Consider the following 23,772-nt stretch of genomic DNA (forward strand, 5'->3'; position numbering starts at 1 on the left):
AGTCGGACATGACTAAACAACTAAACAACAACAAAATGACCAGGAGACAAGCACCAGCATGTGCTTCCAAGCAGCAACCTGTTAAACTATAGAAAGTGGCAGGACACTGAAGCACCTCACCTAGCTCTGGTCTTTGCTGGACAGCTCCCAAACTGGTCCAGGCACCCTAGCAAAACCACAGCTCTTGTGGGAATGTTAAGGATAGTAGGAAAGGATATATTGAATAAGTATTATCCTGCCTTCACTCACGCTAGTAAGTGATGTAGCAGAGCCTATTCCCCTCAATATAGCAGGAAGCTAGTTTGCAGATTTGTTTGAATCTCTTTAGTTAAGTAATCCAATCTGGCTTGCCCAGATGGATTATTCCTGGTGTCCCCTTTTATCCCTCTTAAAAGAATAAAGACACAAGAGGAGTCTTTCCTTAAAAATAACATAAGGTTTACTCACATTTCAGTTCACGGTTTGATCCCTGAAAGGCAGGCTTTATTTAGTAGTGACATAACAATCTGTGAGTTCATCTCACATGGCGATTGAGCTCATGTGCTGCTGGCTGAGAGCCAGCAGACAGCAAAATTACATTAAGAGAACAAAATGGCTGCAGGAGAGCAGCAAACAAGAGATGAGAGCAAGAGAGAGATCAAGAGAGAGATTGGCTGCGTGACTCAACTCTTTTATAGAGTCAACCAGGGCCATGCCCATCTCCCAGATCACATGCGGAGGGAGGATGCTCCAGACCAGTGGAGCAGGAAGTTACACTGACTGGAGTAATGTCCCCCTGCCTGTGTCCATTCTAGGAAAATAAGGAATCTTGTACTTGACTGTTCCAAAGGATTACATCCCACAGCTCTCACATTTCATTCTTTGCTGGACAGCTCCCTGGCTGCTTCAGCTTCCGGATCAGTCCTTGCTCTCTCCTCTGGTGACCTCGCACCAGCTCAGGGTTGGAGGTCGGTGGCACTGGAATTGTGGGTGATAGCAATGAAGAAACTCATGGGAAGCCTCCAGGGTTTCAGATGGGGGACAGTCCCAGTCCTAACTGGACATGATGGGGATTGAACTTCTGGCTTGCAAAACTGATGCACCACCCCCCTTCCCCATATTTAAACCCAGGCTGTTGGAGGAGCCAGGTGAGGGGAATGGGTGTGTGTGGGTCTCCAAACAATTCTCAGCACTCTTAACAAACTACAGCTCCCAGAATTCTTTGCAGGAAGCCATGACTGTCTCAAATGTATGTCATGAAAGTGTCCTCAGACAACTTGCCCATCTAGGTCCTGGGTGAGGAACAAGATGGAAGTGTTTGTTGTTGTCCCCAACCCTTTTCCCTTTGGCCTCACCACCACTGGCCTACTGGAAACCTTGGGTGCAAGTTAAATTGCATTTCCCCCTGTTCACATGATCTTCTCACTGAATGTTTGGAAGCGGTGGGGACTGATGCAGCTCCCAAAACTAAGTGGATAGCCTGGTTAAGAAAATGAAACAAGTTGACTCCTTTGTCAACAAACCCAAAGCTTCCTTAGGAGGAAATGAGGTAGTAAACAATGCTAACTCCCTTTGCTTCATCTTCCTTTCTTATAGGTGTAATAGGGGCAGATGTGCCAAAGAAAATCTCCATTATGCATGTGACAACATCAGCTAGAATATTACATGCACAGAAATGGAAAGAAGGGAAGGTTCCAACAAAGGAGGAGTGGCTTTTGAAAGCAATGCAGAAATGGCAAAACTGAAAGCTAAATTGAGAGACGATGAACTTTTCATAGAAGAATGGAAACCATTCATGGGCTATTAATTTTTTTTTACAGTCAAATGAAATTGCGGGCAGGACTCGAGATAAAAGCAGCAGAAGAAAAATGACAAAACATTCAGGCCCTGGGCCTGAATGAGGTCCCCCACCCCTGACTCAGGCCAATATCGCTAGCTCTCACTGGCAGAAGTTCTTCTGGACCTCAGACAGGTTACCTGATGTCAGGGGTTGGATCTGCAACCTTGTCTATGCAAAGTTCTGGAATCATAGAGTCAGAAGGCACCATCAGGATCATGCAGTCCAACCCACTACAATACAGAAATCTTTTGCCCAACGTGGGGCTCAAACCCACAACCCTGGGATTTAGAGTCTCGTGCTCTACTGACTTTCTACTGCTGTTGGCCACAGTCCCCTAGACTTGGGCTTGTCACACCTCAAGTCAGAGCCATAGTTGCAGCAGTTTTCAAACCATCATCGTAACTCCATTAAGTCTTCCTGGTGACTCATAACTTCTATCACGGGACACGGATGGACCTCCGATGAAAGTTCAGTACAGCAACAGTTAACAAGGATTTGGTTTTTATCTTGGGCTAGAGCAACCCAACCTGGAGAGCTGTTTTGTTAGATAATTCACACCACAGGGATGCAGTGGAGTGTGACTAATCCTTGAAGGATGTGATTATCTCTTCAGAAGTGCATCCCAGGAAGCCCCTTGTTTTGTTATGCGAAATCTTTAGAACAGCCACATTTGATGCAACAGACAAACACACACAGACACCCCTCCAAAATTTAAATGGTTCAGAAAAAGGCTGAAATTTAACTTCACCCTCAGTTGAACTCATAGCTCATCATATGTACCAATGTAAGATATATTTGTTACATCGTGTATATATACAGTGCTTTTTTCTTTAAAAAAATGTTTAGGGGGTACTCTCATTTTCCTACTCATATTGAAATACTGCCCCTCAATGAGGCCAAACTTAGATTCACAAAATGTTTAGGGGTATGCGTACCCCCACGTTCTCCCAGAAAAAAGCACCACACACACACACACACACACACACACACACAATGTCAGAATAAGCACAGTTCCTTGGGTTGTCTTTCATGCATTCCCACAGGGGATTGTAAAAATAATTAGAAACACACATACACTCCAATGATAAGTAAACAAATAAATAAAACACTTTTTAAAAAGATTGCATATTTGATTGGGGGGAAAGGTGGAAACTGGATGGGCTAGTAGGCATGTTTGCAGTCTAAGGTACTTGTGGAACCAACCTATGGCAGCACTTAATTTCATTTCCCCAGCATTTCATTGCCTAATAATATTTGCCTTTTATGTGATCTTTCATATGCCATCAGGGTGCCAACTGCAGGGGCAGAGCATTTTTGGCTCCTGAGCACAAGAGCATTCTGTGTGAGTGTCTGGAGGCGGTTGGAGGATAGATGGCGGCTAACAGATTGAGGTTGAATCCTGACAAGACAGAAATACTGTTTTGGGGGGGACAGGAGGCGGGCAGGTGTGGAGGACTTCCTGGTCCTGAATGGGGTAACTGTGCCCCTGAAGGACCAGGTGCACAGCCTGGGAGTCATTTTGGACTCGCAGCTGTCCATGGAGGCGCAGGTCAATTCTGTGTCCAGGGCAGCTATTTACCAGCTCCACCTGGTATGCAGGCTGAGACCCTATCCACCCGCGGACTGCCTCACCAGAGTGGTGCACGCTTTGGTTATCTACTGCTTGGACCACTGCAATGGGCTCTATGTGGGGCTACCATTGAAGGTGACCTGGAAACTACAACTAATCCAGAATGCAGCAGCTAGACTCGTGACTGTGAGTGGCCGCTGAGACCACATAACACCAGTCTTGAAAGACCTACATTGGCTCCCAGTACGTTTCCAATCATAATTCAAAGTGTTGGTGCTGACCTTGAAAGCCCTAAACGGCCTCGGTCCAGTATATCTGAAGGAGCGTCTCCACCCCCATCGTTCTACCCGGACACTGAGGTCCAGCGCCGAGGGCCTTCTGGCGGTTCCCTCACTGAGAAAAGCCAGGTCACAGGGAACCAGGGCCTTCTCAGTAGTGGCACCCGCCCTGTGGAACGCCCTCCCACCAGATGTCAAAGAGAACAACAACTACCAGACTTTTAGAAGACATCTGAAGGCAGCCCTGTTTAGGGAAGCTTTTAATGTTTGCTGCATTACTGTATTTTAATATTTCGTTGGAAGCCGCCCAGATGGGCGGGGTATAAATAAATAATAGTCATCATCATCCCCTCCTATGGTTTCCAGCAACTGGTATTCAGAAGCATTGCTGCCTCCAGCTGTGGAGGTGGAGGACAGCCATCATGGTTAGTAGCCATTGATACTCTTCTCCTCTATGAATTTGTCTAATGCTCTTTTAAAGCCATCCAAGTTGATGGTCCTCACTGCCTTGCTGGAGGAATGAGTCACATAGTTCACAGTTTAGCAACAGAGCTAGGGAGGGCTCACTATCTTACCTGCATTCAGGCTAGCAGCAACTCTATTTGTTAAGATGGAGGCTCAACTCTTTTGGGCAGCACTGAAGGGAGACTCTGTCTGGATCTTGCCCAGATGAAGACGGCCATCTCCACCCACTTTTGGTTGCTCCCTATTGCTAGAGAGGATGAGCTTTCCAGCTAAGGAGAAAAGCCAAGGGCTTTCTTGCATAAAAAGGTAGGGTTGGCTTAACTAGGTCAAGCCATAATGTGTGTCTTCCAAGCAACTACACAAACCTTCATAACGATGCACAGGACCCACACAGATATACATGTATGCACATGAACACACACAAACACACACACACTGAAGCCACTAGCCAGGTCTGCTGTCGTCCTCCTGAGAAATGTGGGTCCCTCTTGGGATTTAGTGTTCTTGTGAATTCTCTCATTCTCTGAGAAACTTTGCTCACTTCCCATCCACCCCATGCTATTTGTGAGGGTTGCCATAGTGATGGCTTGAGCATGGCTTCACCTTTTCCACCTCTATGTATTCTTGATGAAGGTCACGGCTGGGATATGCAACCTGAGGTCAGAGGTCTAACAGAGAGTGATAACTCATCAGGAGGTAGATGAGCTTACGGCAGAGTTTTACTTCCCTGGGAGATCTAGCATTGTCAGGACAGAAGCAATGCAATCAGAGGCTGGAATATTTGAGAACATCTCCCTAAACTTCAAGCCCCAAATATTCTGACCACTGCATGGCTTGGACTGCCATGCACATGCGTCACTCAAGCATGTGTAAACAACAACAAGCATTTATATAGCGCCCTTCAAGCATTCATGTACGGTATGTCTTCTCCGAAATCCTTATATCAGCTTTGCAAAGTAGAAATACTATTATTACTTCTGCAAAGGGGTGGGGAGGGCCAATACAATAGCAGCAAGCCTAATAATAGAGTCACCCAGTGAATTTCCATCTGGAGTGAGCAGTGAACCGGGGATTGCTGTGCTTGCAGATCACAGTCCTAGGCATTAATGGCCAGTGGCAATGTAGAATCACCACACCCATTCTCAAACCATAGGCCCCTTCTGAATTTGCATTTAGCATCAGTGCTGCATAGGGCGCTACAGAATAGAAATACAAGGCAGCCGTTGGGAGGCAGAGAAGCCAGGGTCCGGCAAATCAGTTGTCGGGCAAAGGAACCTGTCTTATACCAACTCAGACCACTGGTGCATCCTATCTCAGCATTGAGGGACACGGGTGGCGCTGTGGGTTAAACCACAGAGCCTAGGACTTGCCGATCAGAAGGTCAGCGGTTCGAATCCCCGTGACGGGGTGAGCTCCCGTTGCTCGGTCCCTGCTCCTGCCAACCTAGTAGTTCGAAAGCATGTCAAAGTGCAAGTAGATAAATAGGTACCACTCCGGTGGGAAGGTAAACTGCGTTTCTGTGCGCTGCTCTGGTTCACCAGAAGCAGCTTAGTCATGCTGGCCACATGACCCGGAAGCCAGCTCCCTCAGCCAGTAAAGTGAGATGAGCGCTGCAACCCCAGAGTCATCCGCGACTGGACCTAATGGTCAGGGGTCCCTTTACCTTTTACCTTTATCTCAGCATTGTCTACCCTACACTGACAAGTTTCGGGCAAAGATCCGAAGCTGCCAGGGATCAAGGCTGGGACCTAGTGCATGCAAAGCAGATATGCTTTACCACTGAACTACGCCCCCTTCCCCACGAAGAATCAGTCCCACTTATCTGTTGCTACCCCAAAGCTGGCCTGCTAAGGCTACCCTTTTTTTAGGTACACTCACCAATATTGCACAGGCTCAGGAAACAGCGACATGCTTATGTATTTGAAATGAGCCAATTTTCACACTGCGACTGCTGCGTGAGATCCTTGCCCAGCTGCACACAGTGTTGTGCACTGCTGCTGTGTCATACATTGCAGAAGACTCATGTCAGTCCGTGGTTCATTTGCCCTGAAATAGCTCGCCCAGCAAGAGTATTGCTAGCCCAGAAATGGAAGCAAGAAGAAATTCCGACGAAAGACGAATGGCAGACAAAATCAATGGACTACGCAGAATTAGATAAAATGACAGGAAGGATTCGAAACCTGTGGGACCAGAGATTTACAGAAGATTGGAAGAATTATACAAACTATTTTAAGAGCAACTGTAATCAACAAATTACGCTGGTAGGACTACAAGAAGTTTTGTAAGGAGAAATGTATGAAGCATTGCAAAGTAGAGAAAGAATAGAGATATTAGTTATGAGTTCAATGTAATTGTGGAAGTAAGAAATGTATATTTAGTGAATAGATTGGAATTTTTTCAGATGTGATTGATGGAAGTCAAAAAAATGGTATAAGATATGAAAGTATGTTTAATTACTGTTGAAAATGATACGTTGAAAAACTAATAAAAAAATTATATATAAAGAAATAGCTCACCCTGGCACGGGCTTTCTGGAGCAGGGAACAACAGAACCATAGAATTGTAGAGTTGCAAGAGACCCCCTGGGACATGTAGTTCAGCCCACCTGCAATGCAGGAACCACAGCTAAAACCAGTTGCTCTCCTAGCTCCAACAGGACAGAACTTACCCAGTGTTCTTAAGGAATCAGCACCCACCCTAAGGACAGAGACTCTTGAATTTGAAGGCGATGGCATCCAAAATGCAAAACACTATCAAAATGTGAAGGAGATGCAGTTGGCGCACCAACCACAGCTGGAGAAAAGTGCTTGATGCCAAAGAGGCTACTAGAGGGCAGGAGTGGAACACAGAACAGTCCCAAGCTGGGAATCTGGTGCTTTAGGGTGGCTGATGCGTTCTCCACCTTGCTTCCAGATTAAAAAACGTGGCACTTCACCTAAGGACAGAATTTGCAGTCTGAAACAAGGTGGTATCATGCACTTGGTTCTTGCCCTGCAGTGATTCTAGTACAAGCAATTTTTTTGCTTTTGTTTTTAATTGTCCATGGAAGAAGTAACTCCATCCCTACAAAGGAGTACTTGCTTCACTTCATTTATGACAATAAACAAGGAAATAATTTGCAGCTATGGTGTTCTCTATGTGTATTCTCTATAGGAAGTTATAGAGGGAAAGGTGCGAAACTTGTGTCCAAGCAAAAGCATCTACCTGTGTGCACAAGAAAGTCAAGATTTGGGAAGGATGAAAACCTTGACAACTCTAGTGTTGGCCACTGGCATGCAGACCCGGCAGGGGACCCCAGAGGGCAATGCAGCTTTCGGGATGAAAAGGCTTACCTAGCCATGCTTTCTATCAGACTTCCCCATTGGCCATGCTGGCTGGGGCTGGTGGGAATTGTCATTCAAAACATCTGGAGGGGGAACCAGGTCAGCAAAAGCTGCTGTAATGCATGATGGTCTTTGTAACATGGCTGTATTGATCACAGCTGTAGACCAGATCCCATGCACACTTCTCACTTCAAGGCTGGCTTGGTGGGGGACACACACCACACACTGACTTAGGCTTCTTTTAAAGTACAGAAATTATTGCAATGATGCAAATTACCTTGGGTGCAATTCCCCAGGAATATTTCTCTGCAGAAGCCATAGAGAAATGAATGGGAGCCACGCAAGGGCCTGGAATGAGGGATATCCATCCTTCACTGTTGTGAAATGTGCTAAGGGCAAGCACACCCCAAAAAATTTTCAGCTGTGGGAGCCCTTTTTCAGTCTGTTGCAATGATGCTGCTGTATATATATTTTGAAGTGGCCAATTGAAATTAGATTTTAAACATGGATTATAGAAATATACAGGAAAGCCAGAGAAACTTTTGCACGTTTTATTATTCTGAAACAACTTGTTTTCTTCTTCTTCTAACCTCCGGGTTGTGTTTAACTGAGCAGGAGATGTTGGAAATATTAGCACATGTAGAGGGGAAATAATTCAAAGCCTTTATGTTTGGGGACCAATTAATTACCAAAACCCCCAGTTTTGAGAAGAAAGATATTTAATCTCCTCTAATCCCTTGTGACTCTGACCTTTGACCTCTGCATCCTGACCTCTGGGTTTGGGGCTCCCATCCCGCAGGACACGACTAAATATAGACCCATTGTTTTACAAACAATAGTTTCATAAATCTTTGCAAGTGTAACACTGGAGCCCTTCGCCATCAGCATCGTCTCCATCTTCCCCTCTGGACCCTGAATATATTTCTGTGGGCATGAGCTACGAATTCTGCTTCTTTGTCTTCTAGCAATTCTGATCTGATCTAACGCATTGTTCCTGCTACCATATTAATTACTGGGAAAGTATACGTAGGGTTGTATGTGAGAGAGAAAGAGAGTGTGTGTTTGTGTGTTGTCCTGTTTTTTGCCTTCACACTCGCTGGAGCCAGTTCCCGCTTCTGATCTGACAGCCGAAGAGCTTGGGAGGTAATTATACAGCTCTGCACGTGCCTTGCTTGCGGCATATGACACACCACATTATTGACACCAATTTTAATTACTTCTATTTATCTCTCCCTTCTACCTAATCCAAAGTTGACGTTAGTTACTTCAGCACAGGAGTTGTTGAATAGAGTGCAGTTCCCCTCAACCTACCGAGTGCCCGTTTCCCTAAATAAACCACTGGGGTTTTTTTGAAACAAGAGGAAATCCTGTCTTCTTTTTTTTTGTTTTCATGGAATGATGTGAAGAATGTAGAGTGCGCATTTATGGTAGCCACCTAGTGGAATTTATTTTCTTCTGCATGACTTCCTGAGAATAGAGCACAGATACCTTGTGTGCATATGCTAGTCCGGGAATTTGTATGTCCCAGAGCTTTGTACAGGCTCTGACGCATGCCTGGAATTCATCCTCATCTTGAGGAAGATGGGGCAGCTCAGTGCTCAAATCCCTCTATGATGGGGGAGTGGGAGGGATTTGTGGTTCTGAACTCCAGCTCCCATCATTCATGACAATAGGCCACGCTGGCTTGGGCTGTTGAGGATCGGAGGGACCAGGTTAGCTAAACTTGCTTTTGGAGCATGGTGTTTACTTCCTTCCCCATTGAAAGGTAGTAGGGAAGGTTTTGTTTCCATGATGGAATCCTCACACCCACAAATGGCCTCCTGCATCTCACCCCGTGAATGTCCCCGTTCAAAATGTTGCAATTTCACACGGAAACAGAAAGCTCCCTCCTCTATCTCCACTTCCTGTTCCACTCCCAGTTTTGATGCGCTGTAGCCCCTCTACTGAATTTTGTGGCTTCTTTTAGGTAAGGTAAAGGGACCCCTGACCATAAGGTCCAGTCATGGCCGACTCTGGGCTTGCAGCGCTCATCTCACTTTATTGGCTGAGGGAGCTGACGCACAGCTTCCGGGCCATGTGGCCAGCATGACTAAGCCGCTTCTGGCAAACCAGAACAGCGCACGGAAACGCCGTTTACCTTTCTGCTGGAGCAGTACCTATTTATCTACTTGCACTAGTGTGCTTTCAAACTGCTAGGTTGGCAGGAGCAGGGACCGAGCAATGGGAACTCACCCCGTCGCGGGGATTCGAACTGCCGACCTTCTGATCGGCAAGTCCTAGGCTCTGTGGTTTAACCCACAGTGCCAGCCGCGTCCCTTGTGGCTTCTTTTAGGTGCTACAAAAACCATTTTGAGCACATCTCTGCCTAAGCTCTGAGGTGTGAATAGGTGAGCAGGCACTGAAAACAAGGCTCCTTCCCTATCCACACAAAGGTATCACTTGCAGGGGGAAAACAAGGTGAGCCGTTTCCCCACTTTACCCCTTTCCACAGATTAAGACTCCTATTGGCAGAGGCTACCTGGTGCCGATCCCAAGGAGAGGTGATCCGGGAGCAAGGATCACCCTCGCCCAGCACATGCAAGTGTAAAAATGAATTACCGCAATGCAAGGAGCAAGGAAGAGAATATCAAGCCTTGCTTTAATTTAATATAGCACTGGATATTTCTATGCACTCCTTATTAACCACTGGATGAAACATTCTCTGTGGCTGAGACTGCGCTGACATTAATAATTCATCTTCGGTTTGTTCCGGACTGCAGAGTTCCTTCTTTGCCACTCCATAAGCAACTGGATATTTTAAGTAAATGCAGGGGGAGATTGTATATATGTACACACAGACACACAGAGACACACACAGAAACAGAAACACACACACACACACACACACACACACACACAGAGAGAGAGAGAGAGAAATATACTTACAAAATAAATAATCATAATAGCAGTATTCCAAAGCTCTCTTTTGCTTTTAGTTTTCCATAGCAAGCAAGGAGTCCCTCGAGAACACATATGCCTGACCCTAAACTTTCCCCATTTTCCAAGTCAGTGCACTTGATGGGAACCTATCAGGCTTCCTCTCTTTGATTACATACCCTTTAGATCTTTAGTTGTGGAACTGTTGCCAATTTAGGGTTGGATGAATTCATTTCATTGATGGAGCTTTTAAGATATTTGGTCCCTCGTTCTCACCGCCTGCCCCATACATCTTAAGTGGCTTGCAAAAGAATCGAGACCACGCGCGCAAGGTGTTGGGTCTAGGGGGCAGTCCACCGTTCATCTTCCCAAATATGCAAACACATTAGATTTCCTTCTGACCCAAGTTCTGGCGGGGGAGTGGAATTGTCCCTTTGGAAACAAAGCTCGAGTTCCAAGCTCTTCAAGTTCCCTCCCCCACCTTCAATTTTTAGCAAGCTAGTAAAAATCAATAGCCTTGTGTTCCCATCTGTAAGCCACCTGACATTCTATGAATGATCAATGGAGCTTACACAGGGACTCTCAAGAAAGCAGGCCAGAACACCACAACATTACAGTTTTTATCTTCTGTTGCTTCAGAATCATCCCTTCCATGATTGCACGTTTTCTTCTTCATTTAGAGAGCATTAATGAATTCCAGGATGTAGCAGAGTGATTATCGTCAGAAAGTAGCTTTCGTAGCATTCAGGGAATTGGTGGGAAAGTATTTGTTTTTTAATGCAATGAAACTTTATGCTGTGGAATCCATTCTCTGAAGCGGAAAACAGTGCAACTTGCTCCATATTGCATTGCTAAATATCAGCTTGAAAATATCAGTTTACATTGCTAAAGATCAAGTCCTGCAGAGGCTGGACAACACCTGAAATTTACCAGTCTGGTATGGAATTGGAGTGGATTGTAGAGAGTTCAGGTCATAACAATGTAACATAATGCTTGTGTATGTTTTACCAATGGACATCCAGGGCACCCAGTGACTTCCATTCGCCACAACTTTATCAACTGAACTTTATGCATGCAAACACAGCGGTTCTTGGCTATTGGAAAGTCATTTTTGTAGCTCATTGCAACAAAGCAATCAGCGGTGCAAAGGTTTCAACAGAGTAATTGAGCAAGGAAATAGCAAAAAGCTGGCCTCTTTAAGAGAAGGCTGAAGGAAGAAATGGAACCTTTTCAAAGCCCCCAAAGCGAACCTTTATTATTGTCACTTCCTCAAGCCATGTTAAACTCTGAAAGGGGTCTTTTCAAGATGCGCAAAAGCACCAGAGATCACCCCTCTTCTTCTTTTTAGCTATAAGCACACTGCCATCTGCCACCACAATCCTCAACCCATAATCTCTGAGCCAGACCAAGCTTTCTTTCACATTGGCTCAAGCTGAGCTCTCTGCAGAATGAGCGTGAGGGGAAGGAACACAAAGCCTGACGTGTCACAGAGGGGCACAACTTAACTTGTCTGCCTCGTCCTTTGCCAAAATCATTTCCTTCCACTGTGCATGCCTGGTATGGTTCAATGTAGAAACAGTGCATAAAAACTTGTGTATGTGCAAGTGGGTGGAGGGGACGGCACACACGCACCTCATGACAGACAGACAGACAGACAGACAGACAGACAGATGATACAATAAAAAGGGGAAATTATTATTACTATTATATTTATTTATTTCTCGCTTTTACCCCAGGCTGGGACTCAGATTGAAACAATAGAGATAAAATACTATATATATATATATATATATATATATATATATATATATACATAGTATCTCTATTGTTATCTCTATATTTTATCTCTATTGTTTCAATTTGAGTCCCAGCCTGGGGTAAAAGCGAGAAATATATATATATATAATAAATTGAAACAATAGAGATAAAATACTATATATATATATATATATATATATATATATATATATATAGTATTTTATCTCTATTGTTTCAATTTATTATTAATAAATATGATATATATGATAATTGCTGGAAAGTAAGTAATAGAATTAAAATCAATATAAACAACAAATCTATAAAAATACAGATAAGAAAAATGGCACAGCACTATAAACAAGCCCTTTCCTTTTCAACAAAAAGCAAAAGCAAAAGTCAGTTCCCCAACGTTGGTTGGAATAAAACAGTCTTCACCTAGAAAATGACATGGAATTATCAGGATGTGGCCAACGGCCATGATGACTATGTGCGGATACAGAAATGTTTCTGAATACCAGCTGCTGGAAACTACAGGAGGAGAGAAGGCTCTTGTGCTTGGATCCTGCTTGCAAGTTTCCAACGAGCATCTGAATGGCCACTGAATGAACCACTGGCCTCATCCGGCAGGCTTTTCTTATGTTCTTATGTCCTTATCTGTTTTCACATTGGTTCAAGGACTCGAGGAGAAAGGAAGAAAAATATACAGTGGCACTTTGGGGCATCCATTGACGGCACATGGCCAGCCCATAGAATTGGTCTCTTCCCTTAATCCTCCTCTCACCCTACAAATGGCAATTGCTGTATCCACCACCCGTGCCAAGAACAGCTGCTAAACTCTGTGCCTTTGATGAATGCTGTGCATTTGCTGCTCCCCCCTTGGGGTCAGGGAACATGGGAAGTACGCAAAAAGAGAATTTACTTTGAGCTGTTTCTTGGGAGCCATCCCCACTCCTCTCCCCACCCCCAATTAAATAAACATCTTTAGAACACATTACTTGTTGGGTGTTTGCTACTTCCTTTTATTTTTCAATGAGAAGGAAACCATCCCTCCCCATATCCTTTGGAGGGAGCCAAATGCATAAACCAATGGTTGGGGGGATTCGCACCTGCTCAGAAAGGGAAAAAAGGGCACACAGTGGAGCAAATCTGGTTTCATGCCATGAACCTTTAATTTGCTGCATCCCTAGAAGGATGGCAGAGTGCCAAGGAGCAGCGTTCTGACAATAAGCCTTACCCTGAGATCAGAGGAAAACCTTCAGATCTTCACCGCAGACTCCCAAAATGGCATTACTCATGCTTTTAAGATCCGAGGACGTCCCGGACATCCAATTTCACCTCTCCAATATGGTGCTCCCGTGAAAAACAGAAAACACACAAAAGCTATTGACTTCTGTGGAACAGAGCCAATTTAAGCTAGCTGAGGAGTTGACTCAGAGCCTCATCTTAGAGGTGGATCCAAAAATAGGAGCGGGGAAGGGGGGGTAAGATATAGGGGGTAAGAGGGCAGGGGATGTCACACACATACTCCCAAAGAAAAGTGAGGAATGGCTGATTGTTCCTATTTTATGACACAGCTGAAGGGAGGCATGTTGAGGGGGACAAACAGACAGAGCCTAGTGCTTCTGAAACGAACACTGCACATTTTCAGCACCTATTGAATACATTCCCTTTTCTGTCTGTATTCAAATTCAATCCGAACATTGTTTTTATACGTGAAAAACGTTTTGCATGTGTTTTTGTTGTTGATGCTTTCGTCGCTGAATCACTTCGAGGCACCTCATGGGAAACAACATCAACAAAATCAATCAATAGAAGTGGATAGAGCAATGAGGTGCCCACAGAATGTTCCCTGGTACCCACAGGCTCCCCTCCCATATGAAATCGGGCATTATGGTACCCAATAAAGTAGGTTGCAGGGTGGATGGGTGGGAAAGTCCCTGATTTGCAGATGGGCCTAAAGAAGTTAGCAATCACGAGCGCAAAGGCATGGGCATTGGCCACCACCCAACGTGTCTGGCTGTGCCAGGTCAGCCTCAGGAGGTGGTAGACCACGGGTAGGCAACCTAAGGCCTGTGGGCCGGATGCGGCCCAATTGCCTTCTCAATCCGGCCCATGGACGGTCCAGGAATCAGCATGTTTTTACAAGGGTAGAATGTGTGCTTTTATTTAAAATGCATCTCTGGGTTATTTGTGGGGCATAGGAATTCATTCATTCCCCCCCCCCCACCTCCAAAATATAGTCCAGCCCACCACATGGTCTGAGGGATGGTGGACTGGCCCACGGCTGAAAAAGGTTGCTGACCCCTGTCAGATAGACTCTCCTTCCTTGGAGGTTTCTACAATTCTATGATTCACATGTTTAGTGTGAAGGTCGGCTAAAAAGTTCCAAGCATGTTTCCTTGAATGTTCTCATAAGCCTCCTTGCAGCTGGGAATCTAACAAGTGACCCCGATAACCAACATTTACTCAAAAGATTGTGCTACCAGCTTCAGTGGGACTTACTTCGAAGTGAGGTCCATAGGATTGCAGCCTAAAAGCCTAAGAAGCAATACACACACACACACACACACACACACACACACATTGAATAGTCATCCGTAAAAGGAAAATTTGCTACGGGCAGCTCCCACAAATACAGAATACTTCTAAAATACCAAACATTAATAAACCCATCAATAATAAATGCACCCATCTCAAATAAGCTATGACCAAAACATAACAGAACCAAACAGAAAAATGGCCCAAGCCATCTGCGGCATTGTAAATGTTGGTGCAAACCTGTGCTAGAATTCCTCACTTGCTCGTGGTCACAAATTTCCTCATCCCCTGCCAGGGGCGCCAACGTACCCCTTACGTTGAGGGGGCACAGTCACATGACGCATCACAAGATATTGCCTGGCATGTGCCAGGCGGGAGAAGACGTGGAGGGCAATCTCCATGCTTGTTCATCCCAGCCGCAGCCCAAGGGACCAGGTTACAACTGGGACGAGTGAAGCAAAGATGGCCTGCGCTTGTCCCAGTTGCATGGACGAGAGCAGGCAATCTTTGTTTCACTGGGGCTGGGGCGCACGGCAGCGGTGGGTGGCAGCCTTCTAAATATTGGGGGGTGCTGCCCCTGCCAAAATATTAGGGGCGCTGAAGCCCCCTCTGCTCCGTCCCCTGCCCCATAAAGTCCATATGGATTTTGCATTCCAATAGAACATTCTTTTTCTCATGGATTCATTCATTAGCAATACTTCTGCAATGTCCATCAAAGAACTGGCCGAAAGGAAAGGATGGATCAGAGATATGTCTGATGTACATGGGCTCTCCCAGAACATCTATTCTCTGCCTGTATTGGCTGCTTTGTTCCATGTACCATGTTTTGGGTATTTACAGAAAGCTCAGCAGAGCTTTCCCAATCTCATAGGCAGGTTTTATGATGGGGGAAGCTTGCAATCACCCAGAAGGCATAAATCCACATTCACACAGACGGGTCATTTGAAGCCATCAAGCACACCAAGGAAAAGAGAGAAACCATTTAAGAGACAAAAGGGGACTTTCAGAGTCTTGATGGCTCGGCCATCTGCACACAAAAGGCAGAAGCTGCCTGAAACTGCGATCTACTATTCACAGTCGAAGCTCAATCTTACAAGATGACAAAGCGAAGGAACTGTTTTTGCCACGTGGTATATTTGTAGCTCCAGCAAGCAAAAGTCTCATATAGACTGACAGATATTACCTCGGTGGTTCATATTTGGCTTTGTGGTGGTGCAAAGCTCTCTGCATCTCCTTGCCCTGATCTCAGCAACACCGGCGGAAGTGTCAGGGTTTGTTCTTGTTGGCATACGTCTGTCTCGAGAAACATCACCTCCGGGGGCGAAGGCAAACTGCTGGGGAAACACAGCGCCTGCTGTGGTTGCAGAGGCTGGGAACTCATATCTGCTGCCTCCTCTGCTGTTTTTGCTGCATCAGCCACACTGAAGTGACCTCTCCAGGGTGCAAGCATGGGCAATGTGCATGGAGGTCCTGGGCTGGCCAGACAACAAGACCCCCTCTTGGCCTGACTGATGTGGTCCAAAGGAAAGCAGAGCAATACACTTAGCACCAGCTTGACTGCAGGAGTTGCTGGAATAACAGTGATGATGATGATACAGTGGTACCTCGGGTTACATACGCTTCAGGTTACAGACTTTGCTAACCAAGAAATATTACTTCAGGTTAAGAACTTTGCTTCAGGATGAGAACAGAAATCGTGTTCTGGCGGCGCGGCAACAACAGGAGGCCCCATTAGCTAAAGTGGTGCTTCAGGTTAAGAACAGTTTCAGGTTAAGAACAGACCTCCGGAACGAATTAAGTTCTTAACCTGAGGTACTGTAATGTTATTTATTTATATGCCACCCATATGACTGGGTTACCCCATTCACTCTGGGCAACTTCCAACAAAGCAAAATACAACCATCTTAGGAACTCCACTCCAGATTTGTGTAGGGTTTACTCCTTGGCATTTTCCTCTCCTGAATATGTCCTGCAAGGCAGAGGAGATGGACTTTTTCTTGGGGCTTATTCCTGAAGCTGGGTTTACTCTCACAAAGCATCAGAAAGTTTAGGACTGTCTCCTAGAGGACTACCTTCCCAGGTTGATGAAGTCCATCTGCCCCTCATTTCCCTTTAAGGCATATGCAGAAACTGCCTTCTTGACTATTGGACCCATTATTTGTCTCATCCACTCATGGGAAGAGCCAACTCCTGGGGTTCAAGGTCCCTTCAGCCCCCAGGAAAATATTTGATTTCCCAAAGTTGATGGGCATTGCCATTCAAATAGTGTGCGTGCACTGTGTCTTGTGGTCTATTATGTGGGATGGGGCTTACGTTAACATATGAGAGTGACGTTAACATATGAGAGTGCTGGAGGTGAAATAGTTAAAACAGGTTACCCAATCAGAACCCAGGGGGTGGAGTCAGAGGGACTATAAAACCAGCTCTGGGAGAGGCAAAGGAAGACGTTCGTTGGGAGTTGGGTGTGTGGTTGGAGTGGGAGTGAATTGGGAGAGAGTCTGTGGGTAGGTTGAGTTAGTGTAGCGAAATAAGCTGAGTCAGGAACAGTTAGGGGCTAGGAAGACATGTAAATATCTGAGAGGTGGTTTAGTGAGCGAGAGCAGGTAGTGGAAGTTATAGGTCTGGATAGGCACCCCATGATTGTAATTGACTGATACCGTTTATGAAACCACACACTTGTTAAACTGCAATAAATAAACAGAAGTTTATGTTCTAATTTAACCCTGACTGGACTCAGTATTGTCCCAGGTAGGGCCTGGCTAGTGACAGTGAGAAATGAAGTGGTGACACAGGGATCAATAGACGGTGAAACATCCAGGGACCCTGTGTGATCGCCACACCTGCCTCCCAAAGTTTTTATTCAAGTTGGCACTCCTGAACCAAAGGATTACCTGCTTTCACCCTTTGCTCTGATACCATAGTCTTGCACTTGCTTTCTCTGGGAAGGGAGATTTCAGACAAATGGCCGCCCCACCAGCAACCTGAAAGGGTACTGTCCTGAAAGAGTCTCGCCACTCAGCACCATCAAATCGGCACCAAGGGCAAGGCCTAAGCTGAGGTGAGAGAGTGAGAGCACTCAGTAACCTGAGAGCAAGCATGTTTTCTAAAATGCCAACCTTGTTTTATCATGTGTTCGCTTTCCATCTGTCCTCCTCCTCTCTCTCTTTCGCTCTCTCAATACGCTCAAGAGCTTTTTGCTTACTGACATTTTCAAAAGTGATGACACACAGGAGGGAGACCGAGACAACCCTTTCGAAAGAGCATCAGCTGTGAGCTTTACCTGTCCAGCAGAAACACATTGCCCCTTGGAGACGATCGTCTCTCTCTCTCTCTCTCTCTGATTGCTGGAGAGAGGAAGTCGGGCAATGACACATCCTTGTAGAAATACCTTCCAGATTCAGTAAGAAGAAAACAATGTGGCCTGCAGTACATATGGGTATAAGACAGGCTAGCAAAATGGCTGTGGCAACAGGAAAGTCTCCCCATTTCAGAAGTTCCATTGTGTTTCTCATTCCCCACCTTCCCCAAATCAGGTCACATCTAACACACATATAAAGCACATGGCTCCCCATAAATAATCATGGGAACTGTATTTAGTTGAGGATACTGGGAATTGTAGTTCTTTGATACATAAGCTGAAGTTTCCAGGATTGTCTGGAGGAAGCCAGATGCTCTGCATATATAGTATGGACGCAATCTTGGTTCTCCACCTTTGCACATCAGTTCAACTTCATTCTGGTGTGAACTGCTCCTAGTGAAACCATTTTTAGATGTGACTTTGCCTGACATAATCATTTCTGCAAAGCAATCCCCCCCCCGTAATGTATTTTTATGGGGATGCGGGTGGCGCTGTGGGTTAAACCACAGAGCCTAGGACTTGCCAATTGGAAGGTCAGTGGTTCGAATCCCCGCAACGGGTGAGCTCCCGTTGCTCGGTCCCTGCTCCTGCCAACCTAGCAGTTTGAAAGCATGTCAAAGTGCAAGTAGATAAATAGGTACCACTCTGGCGGGAAGGTAAACTGCATTTCCGTGCGCTGCTCTGGTTTGCCAGAAGTGGCTTAGTCATGCTGGCCACATGACCCGGAAGTTGTACGCCGGCTCCCTCGGCCAATAAAACGAGATGAGCGCCACAACCCCAGAGTCAGCCATGACTGGACCTAACGGTCAGGGGTCCCTTTACCTTCACCTAATGTATTTTTGCATGCTATTTTTTACGAACTTATGCACACTTTACCCTAATGTGTACATTTTGCATACGTCACTTGACTGGAGAACTGTGCTGCAAAATTCAGAGAGGTGTAAACCTTTCACATTACAGACCTTTCACGTTTCAAATCCCTTTCCTTTGTTTGTTTTGAAAGGTGAGAGAAATGCCAAATACATTGTAAGGCAATCTCTGACTATCTGTTTTACTAGTTTATTTTCCAAGACTATAATGGTTCTGGTGCGATATCCTAACTGGGAATGAAGGTTCTCTCTCTCTCTCTCTCTCTCTCTCTGTGTGTGTGTGTGTGTGTGTGTGTGTACATAGACTTATACTTGAGGCCCATTCCTTCTCACAGTGGGTGACAGTGATTGCTTACTAAGAAGCAATCCTGTGCACACCTATCTTGAAAGTAAGCCTCATTGAACACAGTGAGAATGGCTTCTGGAGTAAACAGACACAGGTTTGCTGGTTTGTCTGTTTGTTTAGGACACAATTTACACACACTTGCCTAGAAGTAAGTCCCGCTGAACTCATTGCGCCTTATTTCTCAGTAAACATCTACAGGACTGCACTTCATTCTGTTTCATACTTATCTGTGCAGTGTAGCCTAGTGGTTAGGGTGTTGGACTAGGGCCTAGAAGGCCAGAGTTTAAATCACCACTCAGCTTTGAATAGGATTGCCAAACATCCGGAATTTCCTGGACATAGCCAGAATATGGTAGTCGAAAGCAGTGTCCACTGAAATGTCCAGGAAAACAAGGACAACCCATATTGAAAGTCTAGATTTTAGTGAATTTCCTTAAAAATAGCTCAAAAACTTTGCAACCTGCTCCCAAAAAGCAGCTCGACAACTTTGCCCAAAAAACCTCAACAACAACCATTGGGTTCAGCTTTTCACTTTTTGAAATGGAACTCATTAGGTGTAATTTACAAAAAGAATGTACTAAAATTTATGGTGCTTGGTCCTCAGGAGTTCAGAAGGATATCTGCTTTGAGGTGTTGACTCGGTCAGGGAAAAAGGCAGGGTATAAATAAATTATTATTATTATAAGGAGCATCTTTATGTCAGTTTGGACAATTAATCAACTGGTGTGGTTCTTACTCAGAAAATTATTACTAATAATTGAGTAAGTTGACAGTCCTAAGAATATTTTTTAAAATCAGAGGAGTCTCGCACACCTTTTTCCTGCCTTCTCTCAGATTCCCTGTTCCTTTTTTGAGATGTAAAATGACTAGGCAGGAAATGGGAGAAATAGTAAAAAAAAGTTGTAGGCAATGGGTGTGGAGGGAATAGTTGCCTTCACTTCAGGAAAGATGCAGATTTCAATCAATGAAATCAATCAATAGCATTTGCTGGCTGCAAAGATGGCTCAGAGCTTCCTAGTGAGTGGCTGTATGATGAACGACCAGTTGTGCGGGACTTGAGGGAAGGCCAAAGGTCACTATCACCTTGAAATCTAATCTGCTGCCGTGCAGGCCACTTGCTGGAGGCCGGAAGCCATTTGGGTCAACTGCGTTACAATGGAGCCGCACACAGATGCCCATTGAAATCTATGTGATCAAAAGGTGGCTGGACGAAGTGTGACTAACCTGGTCTGGATCCGGCCCAATCTTTCTTTGCTTGATCAGCTCATTGGCCAAAGTACAGTGGTACCTCGGGTTAAGAACTTAATTCGTTCCGGAGGTCCGTTCTTAACCTGAAACTGTTCTTAACCGGAGGTACCACTTTAGCTAATGGGGCCTCCCACTGCCACCGCACAATTTCTGTTCTCATCCTGAAGCAAAGTTCTTAACCCGAGGTACTATTTCTGGGTTAGCGGAGTCTGTCACCTGAAGCGTCTGTAACCTGAAGCGCATGTAACCTGAAGCGTCTGTAACCCAAGGTACCACTGTACTTTTTGCATTACACTGGCCTGTTTCACAGCCTGCCCATCCTCCTAAGCAACAGGGAAATGCAAAAAGAAGATAAGTGAGAGTGTGTGTGATTATAAATCACAGGATCACAGAATTGTAGAGTTGGTAGTCACTCCAAGGGTCATCTAAACCAACCCCCTGTAATGCAGGAATCTCAACTAAAGCATCCATTGCAGATGGCCATCCGACCTTGGCTTAGAAACCTCCATGGAAGGAGAATCCACCACCTCCTGAGAGTGTCCATTCCACTGTCAGAAAATTCTTCCTGATGTTTAGTAACTTGAAGTAGAATCATAGAATCATAGAGTTGGAAGAGACCACAAGGGCCATCGAGTCCAACCCCCTGCCAAGCAGGAAACCCCATCAAAGCACTCCTGACATATGGTTGTCAAGCCTCTGCTTAAAGACCTCCAAAGAAGGAGACTCCACCACACTCCTTGGCAGCAAATTCCACTGTCGAACAGCTCTTACTGTCAGGAAGTTCTTCCTAATGTTTAGGTGGAATCTTCTTTCTTGTAGTTTGGATCCATTGCTCTGTGTCCGCTTCTCTGGAGCAGCAGAAAACAACCTTTCTCCCTCCTCTATGTGACATCCTTTTATATATTTGAACATGGCTATCATATCACCCCTTAACCTCCTCTTCTGCAGGCTAAACATGCCCAGCTCCCTTAGCCGTTCCTCATAAGGCATTGTTTCCAGGCCTTTGACCATTTTGGTTGCCCTCCTCTGGACACGTTCCAGTTTGTCAGTGTCCTTCTTGAACTGTGGTGCCCAGAACTGGACACAGTACTCCAGGTGGTTCTTTCTTGTAACGTGAAGCCATTGGTTCAAGTCCTACCCTCTGGAGCAGGAGAAAGCAAGCTTGCTCCAGCCCTTCAGATATTTGAAGTTGATGTTATTGTATGTTATTATGGTACGTGTTTTTTATGTTTTTAGACCGCAAACCACCATGTGAGCCTCGTATGAAGGGTGGTACACAAACTTAATAAATATAAAATCAATAAAATAAGTGTTATGCAGTGAATAGGGTGCCAGACTGGGACCAGGGAGTCCTGGGTTTGAATCCCCACTCAGCCATGAAGCATACCTCTCTCAGTCTCCAGCAGTCTTACTCTCCTGTAAGTGTCGTGAATCTGGGCCCATAACCTGTTGTTGGGATACTGCCAGTGAGACAGGCATCTCCAGACGATCCAGCGACCTCCCGTAGAACAGCATCAGTCAGTTAGCGACACGAGCCTCAGACACATTCCAGGACTCGTGCACGCCCTTGCAGCAGACTCCGCAACAGAAGATGCACCCAGAAGAGCATATTTACAACTTTATTCAGCGTTGGTCAGAACAAAGGAAAAACATGACTGCCTGCCTTTGTGTCAAGGCAACAGAACAGAAAACAAAAACTATATACAAAACGGAAACTCCCTGTGAGCAGGAAGTATGCAGGCTTGTGACACACAACAGCCTGCTCCCTTTTTAAGGAGGAACGGAACTATCCTAACATCCTAGTCACTCACTCACTCTCAGCCTACCCTACACAGGATCGTTGTGAGGTTTAAATGAGGAAGGGGAGAACTATGTAAGCCGCTTTGAACTCTGTGGAGAAAAAGGTGGAATATAATTTGAAGACATAAATAAAACAAACCTATTGCATTTTGCCCTAATAGCAACCTCTGCCCACCCCCCATGTTGAACTTTTGATGTCTACTGGAGACTGTCTAAACAAATTATTCTAATGGGCACTTTAACTGAATTTTATAGTTTTAATCAATTTCTCGTTGCATTGCATTCCTTGTACACTGCTTGGAGACTCTTTGTAATTCAGCAGTATATAAATGGTCTAAATCAGTAAGAGCTGTTTTATAAAGCTTTGGCAATACAGGAGGACATCTCTAAGCACAGCCTCTAGGGCAGTAAGGAGAGTTACAGCATAGTGGAAAAGCAGGTGTCTTGCAGGCAAAATGTTCAGTCCCTGGCAGCCTCTGGTAGGACTGGAACAAACTCTGCTATGGAGCTAGATGGATCAATGGCAGAGAATAGCTTCCTATAGCAAGGCTTCTCCATCTTTAACAGATGCGGATACAGTGGTACCTCGGGCAACAGGCGGTTCAGGTTACAGATGCTTCAGCTTACAGACTGCGCTAACCCAAAAATAGTACCTCAGGTCAAGAACTTTGCTTCAGGATGAGAACAGAAATCGCACGGCGGTGGCACGGCAGTGGCACGGCAGCAGCGGGAGGCCCCATTAGCTAAAGCGGTACCTCAGGTTAAGAACGGACCTGGGGAAAAACAGGTCAGGGAAAAAACAATGTTGTCCAGGGTTGTAAAGACTGCAGAGAGAATAATTGGGTGCACTCTTCCCACCTTGGATCAAATCTACGCTTCCAGATGTCATAAGAAAGCTGCAGAGATAGTGCAGGACAGTACACACCCCGGAAATGATCTCTTTCAGCTTCTGCCTTCTGGAGGAAGGTACAGGGTTATAAAGACTAGGACTAGCCCCCTGAAAAACAGTTTCTATCCAAATGTGGTTTTGGTTTTAAATGGAGTGTAAGGTAGTCTCTGGAGGAGACTGGAGGAGCTGGAGGTGCTGGAGGAGACTCTTGAGAGTCTCATGGACTGCAAGAAGATCAAACGTATCCATTCTGAAGGAAATCAGCCCTGAGTGCTCACTGGAAGGACAGATCCTGAAGCTGAGGCTCCAATACTTTGGCCACCTCATGAGAAGAGAAGACTCCCTGGAGAAGCCCCTGATGTTGGGAAAGATTGAGGGCACAAGGAGAAGGGGACGACAGAGGACGAGATGGTTGGACAGTGTTCTCGAAGCTACAAACATGAGTCTGACCAAACTGTGGGAGGCAGTGGAAGACAGGAGTGCCTGGCGTGCTCTGGTCATGAAGAGTCGTACAGGACTAAACGACTAAACAACAGCAAAGGTAGTCTCTATGGGAGTGTATTGTATTTAATTATGGGGTATCAGAGTTTTAGGG

This window comes from Podarcis tiliguerta (genome assembly GCF_965153285.1).
Source record: "Podarcis tiliguerta genome assembly, chromosome: 11".
NCBI lineage: Eukaryota > Metazoa > Chordata > Lepidosauria > Squamata > Lacertidae > Podarcis > Podarcis tiliguerta.